The sequence below is a fragment of the Marmota marmota genome, unplaced genomic scaffold (genome assembly GCF_001458135.2).
Source record: "Marmota marmota marmota unplaced genomic scaffold, marMar, whole genome shotgun sequence".
In the NCBI taxonomy this organism is placed as follows: domain Eukaryota; kingdom Metazoa; phylum Chordata; class Mammalia; order Rodentia; family Sciuridae; genus Marmota; species Marmota marmota.
Window position 1 is genome coordinate 30282039 of NW_026000082.1, and position 10243 is coordinate 30292281.

General features: G+C 45.1%; 1 long non-coding RNA gene across 1 annotated transcript in view; it reads left to right on the top strand.

Annotated features, from left to right (window-relative positions):
• Nucleotides 1-2917: 2917 nt before the first annotated feature.
• LOC125620443 overlaps nt 2918-10243 on the top strand; it is a 10074-nt gene continuing 2748 nt past the window's right edge. Inside the window, exon 1 of the long non-coding RNA XR_007352121.1 lies at nt 2918-3406. This is a non-coding gene — a long non-coding RNA (uncharacterized LOC125620443). The remainder of the gene's footprint in view (nt 3407-10243) is intronic.

Below are 10243 nucleotides of genomic sequence, written 5' to 3' on the forward strand. Positions count from 1 at the left end.
TTTTTTTTTGTTTTTTTTTTTTTTTTTTTGTGTGTGTGTGTGTTTGTGGTTTTTGTGGAGGTTGCCTGGAAGAGAGTATAAGACGATTAATTGCAGCGGGGCCTGGTGATGCACACCTGTAATCCCAGCGAGGGAGGCTAAGGGAGGTCTGCAAGTTAGCAAGACCCTGTCTCAAAATAAAAAATAAAAATAACTGGGGATGTGGCTTAGTGGTTAAACGCCTCCTGGGTTCAATCCCCCATACCACCCTCTCCCCAAAAAGTTCTAATAGTGCCAAAGTCGGAAGAGCTCTCCCGCATGGGGAAACTGAAGCCAGGAGCAGATGTATCTTAGGTACATTAACTCATTGGCTAGGGTCAGACCCAGTAACAAGAAGCACCTGCCAGGATTGGACCTTGACTTTCAGTCACCCGGGCTGCTGCCTCCCGTCCCTGAGGCCTCAGTTTCTTTGTGTGGCTGCAGACTGAGCTTGAGCAGCCGCGGTCAGAAACTGGTTGGCTGTGTCTGTGCACGGATCCTGGCCCCAGCGAAGGCTCTTCTACAGGGCTTCAAACCTCGCTGTCTCTCCGACCTGGCCCTGCTCCTTCCACACCCTTCGCCTACTCACCTTGAAGGGCTCCACCTCCCGACGCGCCGCGGTGAGGGGCGGGGCCTCTCCCCAGGGCGCAGCCAGAACTCCGCCCACCACCTGGTACAGCCCGAGGGCGGGGCATTCTCTCCAGGTCTAGGAAAATGAGGATTGGTCTAGCGGGTGACACCTGGTGATAGTCACTCACTCATCCATTCACGTAATCTCCCTGAAATTCATTCATTCCTTCAATGAATTCTTATCCAATCCTTTCTCCACAATTCTTGACACCCACACTAGGTCACGCCCTCTGTTGGACCAGTGAAGGTTGGTATAGCAGCTTTGTCTGGCACTATAACACAAAGACAGATGCAGAACAAGCAGCAGGACAGAGGGAGCGAGTAGTGTGGGAGGAGCCAAGCAGGGAAGGCTACAAAGGAGTGGCATCTGACCCGGATCCGGAAGAGTAGCAGTTAGCCAGGTGGGGAGTTCCTAACAGTAACAACCCCAAAATAAGCTCCTTGCAGGCATTCGCTGTATGCCAGCTTTATTTCCATTAATTTTCATCTTTGCCACATTTTTAAGAAATAAGTATCGTCACCCTCATTTTATAGATGAAGAAACTGAGTCTCCAAGAGGAAATTAATTGTCCAACGTGATCTAACAATTAGTAAGGAAGCCAGAATTTGAACCAGTTCTGTCTGTCTTCAAATCCAGGGCTGAGTTTAGACCTAGATTTAAGTTTTAAAAAACACAATGTTAGCTATAAAGACCCAGAGCTATACCCAAACACTAGCAATTGTAGTCTCTTGGGAATGGAATTTCATTGTATATTGATGTATGTTTGAATTATAAGAGAGATCTATTTATGTTAGTATTCACAATTTTCCCTCTGGTATTTTCATCTTCTTTTTTCCAATTCTTTTTCTTCTGCCTGAAATGGAAATTGCACAAGTGTGGTTTTTTTCCCCCCTTTAGTACAATGCAATATCCTTTTTTGAAAATCAATTTTAGAATGAAAATTACCAGTGAGTTTTTTTCTTTGCATTTTCCCAACTTACTGTATCAAGCATGTATTAGGTTTATAATTCAAAAGTAGTGTTATTTTTAAAGAAATGAACTGCACACTTCAAGGACTGGTGTGTCCTGATCAATCAGAGCGTGGGCAGTTCCTGAGAAAAAGGCTGGGGGATTTTGGTTGACCTCAGACTAGAGTGAGTCAGCAGGGTGAAAAGGCTGCCAAAACACCAGGCAAACAGAATCACAGTCCAAATTAGAGAAGGAACCCTCCTCTGTGCCTCAGGGCAAGTCAGCCCTATTTGAGGTTCAGCAAATAGAGAAGCTGCCTTGAAACTGGAGAGAGACCTCAGCACAGCTGAGGAACCTCAGAGAAGAGAGAAAGGTCTGCACAGTGTATGCAGTTGGCATGCAGGTGTGGGCAGGGCTTGACCTGGGGCTTAACCTGCCCAGATGAATAGTGAGCTCTCTGGTACTAGAAATGTGCACGGAGAGGCTGGAAGATGACCTCATTAAAAGGCAGTTGTGTGGATGATGAATTACATCATCAGGCCACCCTAAATGTACAATGTTTGTAGGATATAAAGACAGAAAGATACCCAACGCAACATCACAGGGCATGTGCTGAAACCATTATACTAAACAACAGGGTTAGCGATGAGAGACATTTGTAGAGTTTTTATTGTGTGGCAGACTCTTTAATCTTATCCTATGACACATAAATCAATGGTTTTCAAACCTGAGCTACAGCAGAATTCTCTAGAAGATATGTTGTAACAGATGGCTAAGCTTCATGCCCAGAGTCTCTGATTCAGTATGTCAGGGGTGGAGCTAATTCATAGGTGACCTTAATGTTGTTGATCTGGAGACCACAATTGAGAACCACAGTATACATTATCTCACTTATTTGTTACAATCACCTTATGATAGAGATTCTGTTATCATCCTGTTTCACGGATTAACAAACAAAACTATTACCTGAAACTCTTCAAAGAGGTAAAATGACTGTTCACAGCACAAAGCACCAGAGTGAAGGTTTGAATGCAGGCCTTTCTTTACTCTAAAGTTTAAGCTTAAGCAAAACAATCAATTCTTTTTCTCATTTCAATTAAATTATGAATAAAATCAAGATTCTAGTTGTTTGGGAGCAATAAACCTTGCAAATTGTTTTTTCAAGAAATAAACCAAGGACAAAAAATATTTCAGTGGCTCAGGCTGTCATCCCAGCTACTCAGGAGGTTGAAGCAAGAGGATTCAAATCCCAGGACAGCCTGGGCAACTTAGCCAGACCTGGGCAATTTATCTCTCAAAATAAAATAACATGGGCTGAGGAGGAGCCCTTACCTAGCATGCATGAGATCCTGGGTTCAATCCCCAGGGCCTCAAAGGAAAAAAATGAAAAAAATTTTGATCCCTGGAAGAGGCTAGAGAGGTTAGAGAGTCACCAGTGTTGCAGAAAGGGCAGAGAGACAGCAATACCTTGGAGATGTCAGCTGACCCCCATGTTGAGAAGGGCTCTGGTTATATGGTACTATGTCCACGATTTCACCACTCTTACAGTTCCAAAGTCCTCAGGTTGTAGGCTCTCTGCTAAGGCAGTAGTTTTCCCTTTGTTATGATGCAATTCATCAAACATGTATTGAGCACCTTGCTCTATGGAACATGGTGTGATATGCTGCAGGAAGCTGCTCTATGGAACATGGTGTGATATGCTGCAGGAAGCTGATCAATGGCCACACCAAGATAGCAAGTCCTAGCCGGGAGCTAGGAGGCACACCTATAATCCCAGCTACTCTGGAGGCAGGGGCAGGAGGATCACAGGTGAGTTGGAGACCAGCTTGGGTAACTTAGCGAGATCCTGTCTCTAATAAAATTTTAAAAGTGCTGGGCATGTGGCTCAGGTAGAGCACTTGCCTAACATGCACAAGGCTCTGGGTTCAACCCCCAGTGGTCCCCCTCCCCCACAATAGACATCAGGTCCTAATTCTCAAAGCCTGTGAGAGTCACTTTAGATGGCAAATTAAGGATTAAATTAAGGATCTTAAAATATGATCATCTGGATTATTATCCAAGTGAACCTGATGTCATCACAAGGGTTCTTACAGAAGATTTAAAGATGTCGTGCTCTCTCTGAAGATGGAAAAGGGGACCACTAGCCAAGGAGTGCAGTTCTAGAAGCTGGAAAGGTCCAACAACGGGGTTCTCCCCTACAGCCTCCAAAATAAATGACCCTGCCACACCTTGGTTTTAGCCCCTAAAAGGCCCATTTCAGATTTCTGAACTCCAGAACTATAATAAACTGTCTCGTTTTTCACACAGTGTGTGGGCAAATAAATACACACACGTCCCCGTTCCTCTTCATGCTGTTTCTCACCTTGCACATGCAGGGAAGCAGGTGCACAGAGGTGAGTATGTGCCTGTGGTCTTTTTTTTTTTTTATGTGCCTGTGGTCTTGAGGAGTGAGCGCCTGTAGCCACCCGTGTACCACTTCTGATGTTATTTTCACAAGTAGGCACATGTGATTCATTCCTTCAATAAATATGTACTGAATATCTGCTCTGTGCCTGGCATAGTGCTGGCTGTGAGAACAAAGAGATGAGCCTAACAGATTATCGTGGCATTTCTATTCTGGCAAGGGGGCAGGGGTAGGAAGGTGTACAGAAATCCAGTACTCTTTCATGCTTTTAATCACAGTGAACCCAGGGCTGGGGATATGGATCAGTAGTAGAATGCTTGCCTAGCATGTACCTGGCCCTGGGTTCTATCCCCAACACCACAAAAAGCAAAACAAAATAATCATAATCACAGTGAACCCCCTTCTCTGAATAAGATTGAGTTTTAGAGGCAATAGTTAGGTAAGAAGAGCATTATCATTCAAAATTACATTTAAAAACCTTAAATTAGATATACAGAAACTAGGGTTGTAGTTCAGTAGTAGAGCACATGTTTAGCATGCACAAAGCCCTAAATTTAATCCCTATCACCAAAAAGAAAAATAAAGAAAGAAAATAGACTATATATACTGCACAATAATAATTTTTTTTTAACTGGGGATTAAACCCAGAGGTGCTTTTTCCACTGAGCCACTCCCCATCCCTTTTATTTTTAGAGAGGTTCTCCTTAAATTACTTGTTAAGTTGCTGAGGCTGGCCTCCAACTTGTGATCCTCCTGCCTCAGCTTCCCAAATCACCAGGATTACAGGTGTGCACCACCACACCCAGCACAATAACTCTTTTTGTATGTTCATGTTTGAGAAGCAGTGATCTGGGCTGAAAGAACTGACTCCAGATAAGGCTATCTCTAGATACCTGGACACTGCAACCACTTTGCCTTTAAGAAAGCAACCCCATCTCTAGGGACAAATTGAGATTGGGCAGAGAATGGGAGTGTTCCTGGAGTCTGTAGGTCTGACTCTAATCTAGTTTTATATTAAGCATTCATCATCTTAGTGTGTGTTAAAAGATTAGTTCAGTTTTATGAGGATAATACCAAATTCTGAAGTGGCATCTTTGGAGGTCAGTGGGTGGAGGATAAATTTTAAAGCTTGTATTAGTTCAACATGCCTCTGATGTGAGTCCATAAAGCAAATTGGGCCAGTGTGTTATCCATAGAGCAAACTGGGCCAGAGCTGGTAGGGGAACTTGGAACCTCAGAAGAGGGCTTCCCAGAGAAAGTGACATTGAACTTCAATGAGGACAGCTGGGCATTAGCCAGGTAAAACAATTGAGGGGGAGAATATTCTGGGCATACCTGTCTTCTCAGCAAGTGCCTGGAGTCAAGACCTCATCTATGCCAAAGAGTGACACCCACATTCCCCTTGCTGTCCAGAGGTATGCTAGCTAGGGCTCTCTGCTTTAACCCCCAGGACCTCTGGAAGACCTACGCGCTTCTTTACTTCCTAAGAAAGGCTGGGGATTTCTTCAGACTCAGGATTTCTTGTTCATCCACTGCTTTTGCCTCAGGCACTTTTTGTGTTCTGGAATGGTGTGGTGAGGCTGTGGGGAGACCAGTCCTTTTGGGGAGACCAATCTGCTCTGGGTTGGACTTGCTGTTTGACTGTAGGCCAGGTACCTCTCTCTGGGACTTGACTTGTCCATCTGTAAAGTGGGAGTCGAGCCCTTGCAGCTTGCTTTGACATGCTCTGTCAGGACTATGCAGCACCCTGTAGTGGTTAAACCCCTGGCCCTGGGTTCGAACCCTGCTTCCACCATTTATGGGATCTTGGGCAAATCATTTCTCCTCCCTGAGGCTCCATTTCCACATCTATATACTAGTGGCCTTTGCTCCCCTCCCTCTGGATTGTATGAGGATTAAATGAGATCATGGATATGAAGCATCTGATGCTGTGCCAGGCCCAGTTAATGACAGCTGCTGTCATTAAATTTTGTAATGGATGTGAAATGGAACATGTTAGCTCTGCTGATTGCCACGAAACACACCACCACCCTCAGGGCTTACCATCAGCGCAATCTCCACAAACAGCATCAGAAGGTTTTCTGACGGGTGGCCAGGGAAACACCCAGAGCTGCGTGGCTTCGCTTTGGCAGCAACTGAGGAAACTCCCCATAGGGAAACATCTGCCGGGTAGGCGGTAACTGTGCTAACTTGTGGGTATGAGGACGATTCTCAGACTCGACCTGCAAGGGTAGCCTGGGATAGAGACTGGGTGGCCAGACTCCAGGGGAGGAGTGGAAATGTCTCTTGCCTTTAACTGGTAACCAGATCCGAAACAGCCTGGGGCAGGATGGACATAACTGAGTCTTCTCTCATTGGTCAGCTGTCTGGGAGCCTCTGGCTGTGCCCCCTGTCATTCTGACCACCTAATGTCAACTCATCTTGCAACTAATACAGTCTGATTGTTCTTCCCCTCCCCCACCCCATGCTGGGGACTGAACCCAGGGCCTCACACATGCTGGGCAAGTGCTGTACATCCCCAGCCTGGTCTGACTGCCCTTTATCCAACTGAAGCCCAGAGAGAGGCAGGGATGTGTGCATGATCACACGACAAATCAGAGCCAGAATCTAGGTCTTTAGGCCTCAGATCCACCTATCTGTCAGCACCAGGCAGCCTCTTTGATTCTGTTAAGTGAGTGGTTGGTTGTTGCCTAGCAACCAGTCACCCCAGATGTTTTCTATCTCCACATTTCCTTGGGAATCAGACCACCCAGTGACAGTTGGGCTCAGATGTCAGAGAGAAAATGTCTTTGGTCTAAGGGGCAGTATAGAAGAGGGCTGCTTGTGTTAAGTAGTGACCCAGGCAAGACACAGTCCATTCCTCTGGGTCCTGGAGCTCTCCCAGGCAGCCCAGAACCATTTATCTTTCTGGCTTAGAGACCAGATTCACATGATCCCTCTCTCCAGGCAGAGCTATGGCCTGTCATCACAGATAGCAGCAAGTGCTGGAGGAGGAAACCCTCTCTGGGCCTTTTAGTCATCACAGGAGGCACTTTGGGAGAATAATTTGAAGTCACACCCATGGCTGAACCCTGGCTTTGTCACTCATTGGCTATGTGACTTTGGTCAAGCCACCCTGCCTCTGAATTGGCTCCCACATCTGTAGAATGCAATTATTATCTACAATATGCACAGAGTTATTGAGATAATGATATAAAGTACCAGACAGAAAAAAAAGAAGTTACTTTATTAATATCTGTATCAGTCAGATATTTCCATTGCAAGAGACAGACTCCACTCTAGGTTGGTTACTGAAAAGAGCCAGAGGAGAAGACTGGAAAGCTACACAGCCAGGAACCATATTTCCAAAAGGCCATCCCAGTGCCGGTCCTAGAGCCCTCACCTTCCAGCACACAGCACCATGATAGCCCTTGTCCTCCTCTTTTCCTTTTTGGAATCTGGCTCCCATGGCTGGGCTGCACAGGGAAAGTGCGTGTACACACGGTACTGCTTGGAGTGCTTACGACCCTTGGAGAACAATATGATTATTATGCCAATGTACAGATTTGGAAACTGAGGCACAGACCTGTTTTTTTGTTTTTTTTTTTCCTAATTTTTCTAAGATCACACCAGCTAGTAAGTAGAATCAGAACCGGAACCCATGCAGTCTGGCTCTGTAACCTGTACTCCTAACTACTATCTCTATTTCTAATGTCCTGGACTGGAACTCCAAATGCATCCCCCTGAGAAATAGTGTTTAACATGATGGGCAGGTTCTATCATAAATATGACTAAATGGACAGACAAATATGCTTAATTCATTAATTCAACTTCAAGTGCCTTCTATGGCCCAGGCTCTGTGATCAACATTGAACAAGACTACCATGGTCTTAAAGAACACAGGACTAGAAGAGAAAACAAATAAGAAATAAGCAAACACCCAAATAAATAAAATACTTTAAAAATTACAGTATGGACAGAAACCATGACAGAAACACAAAGCGTGGTATGAGAAGGATGGCTGTGGTATCCCTGGGGGTCCAGGGGACTCTCCTCAGCTCATTCTGTCCAGCCACACTGGCCTTCTTGCTACTCTTTGAAACCACCAAGCATACTTAGAGCTGTTCCTTCTGCTTAAAAAAAAGTCTCCCCACTTACCTGTATGGCTAATCCCCTCGAATATCACCTACTCAGGGAGATCTTCCCTGATACCACTATTTGATTGTTTTTTGTAGTGCTTGGACTCAAACCCAGGGCCTTGAGCATGCTCAGCAAGCAGCTCTACCACTGAGCAGCACCCAGCCCCCAGTACTACTACTGGAACTGCAGCCTCCTCTTCTCCTTTCTGCATGAGCACTCCTATCTGATCACCCTGCTTTATGTTTATTTTTTTCCATAGCCTTATCACTTTCTAACATTATTCATCTATTTATTATGTTTACGATTTGTCTGCTTCACCTTGTAGAATAGAATGTAAATATCAAGAGAGCAGAGATCCTTGTTCTGTTCACTGAATGGTGAATGTAGTGAATAGTAGGTGCTCAGAAAAACTTATTTAAATGAATGTAAATCCCTTCCCTGGGATCACACAATTGGGAAGTGGCACGGCGATGATTTGAATCCAGTGTAATTTGGCTCCAAAGATACACAATTTTCTTTCTAGGGCTACTGTGGGGCTCAAAAAGGTTCCTTCAGCCACTTAGCACAGTGCCTGGTACAAACATTAAATACTGAGATGTGGTTATTAATATTGGGGGGAGGAGCTTCTCTCCTCCTGGGTTTTTTTTTTCCCTAAATTCCTTAGTTTAGTCAGCAGTCAGCTCTTTGCTGTGGGACCTCAAGCCTGACTTGGCAGAAACAGCAACATGACCCTCTGGAAGGAAAACTGCTGATGGGACAGCACAAGTAGCAGGCAGTCCTGCCCACCTATCACACCCTCTCCACGCCCTGCCCACTTATAACTGACCTGAGTCGCTCACCCACAGGGATTGCAAACACAGACTTCCTGTGTCTTGAGAAAGGGGAAATCCAGCCAGCGATTTACGGTGAGTCATTTGTTTCGTGAAGGAAGCCTCAGCAGTTGGCAGAAGGTAGAAGCAGGGGAGAGCTGCCCAAGAAGAGAAAGGAGACCAGAAGCTGCAACTTCGGCTTACTACACTGAGCAGATCGCCTTCCTGGCCTTAATTTTCTCATCTGGAAAATGGGACAAGGATCTTCACCTCACAGTCTTCTCTAGATAGTTCTACTAATATTATTGAGCACCTGTGTGTGTGACCATTTGAGAATAAGCATCGTTCAACTGGAGGGGCTTGCAATGGCCACCAAGTCCAGGTGTTAAAAGTATAAACTATGCCTGGCATGATGGTGCACACCTGTAATGCCAGCTACTCAGGAGGCTGAGGCAGGAGGACGACGATTTTGAGTGCACTTAGTGAGATCCTGTCTCAAAAAATTGAAAGGGCTGGGGATGTGACAGAGCACCCCTGGTTTCAATCCCCAGTGCTGCCAAACATAAACGAAAAGTACACAAGACTATGAAGTCACTCAGTTCTGGATTCAAATCTAGCCTAATCACTTTCTAGCTGTGTGTCCCTGGGCAGGTAATGAAACCTCTGTGTATCTTGCTTTCTTACCTATAAAATATGCCATTGGTTACTTCTGTGAAATAATAGCTTATCATCGCTGAGATCAGACGTTCTCTCAGGAATGGTGGCTTTTCTTCAATCTTTGATGACCTCACTTGCTCACCGCCCTGTGTGTTGTCTTGTTCAGTCCTGGCCCTGCGCAGGAGAGAGCCCCTCCTGAGAGTGCTTCTAACAATAATTATTAAAATCGAGAATTACTTTACTCATTTATTTTCACTGATGACACAAGTAATAAGTTTATGGTAGAAAAAAATTAAGCAAATATAAATAAAAACAAAAGAAAACAAAGATTACACATCACTTCACCACCTAGAGATAACCGCTACTGACAGCTGCACTCGCCTTCCGCAGGCATTTCTTTTTAAATGCATATGTAACAGGGTGTAAAATGCAAGTTTCCTCTCTTTTTGGCTTGGGGGCAGAGGCTAGAAGTGCCAAGGACTTCCGCATCCCAAATTAAGGTGCTAGACCACCCGGGGCATGCTGAGATGAAGAAAGCAGAAACCAGTTCTACCAGCATTGAAATGCATCACCCACCGTGTGTGTGTGTGTGTGTGTGTGTGTGTGTGTGTGTGTGTGTGTGTGAGAGAGAGAGAGAGAGAGAGAGAGAGAGAGAGA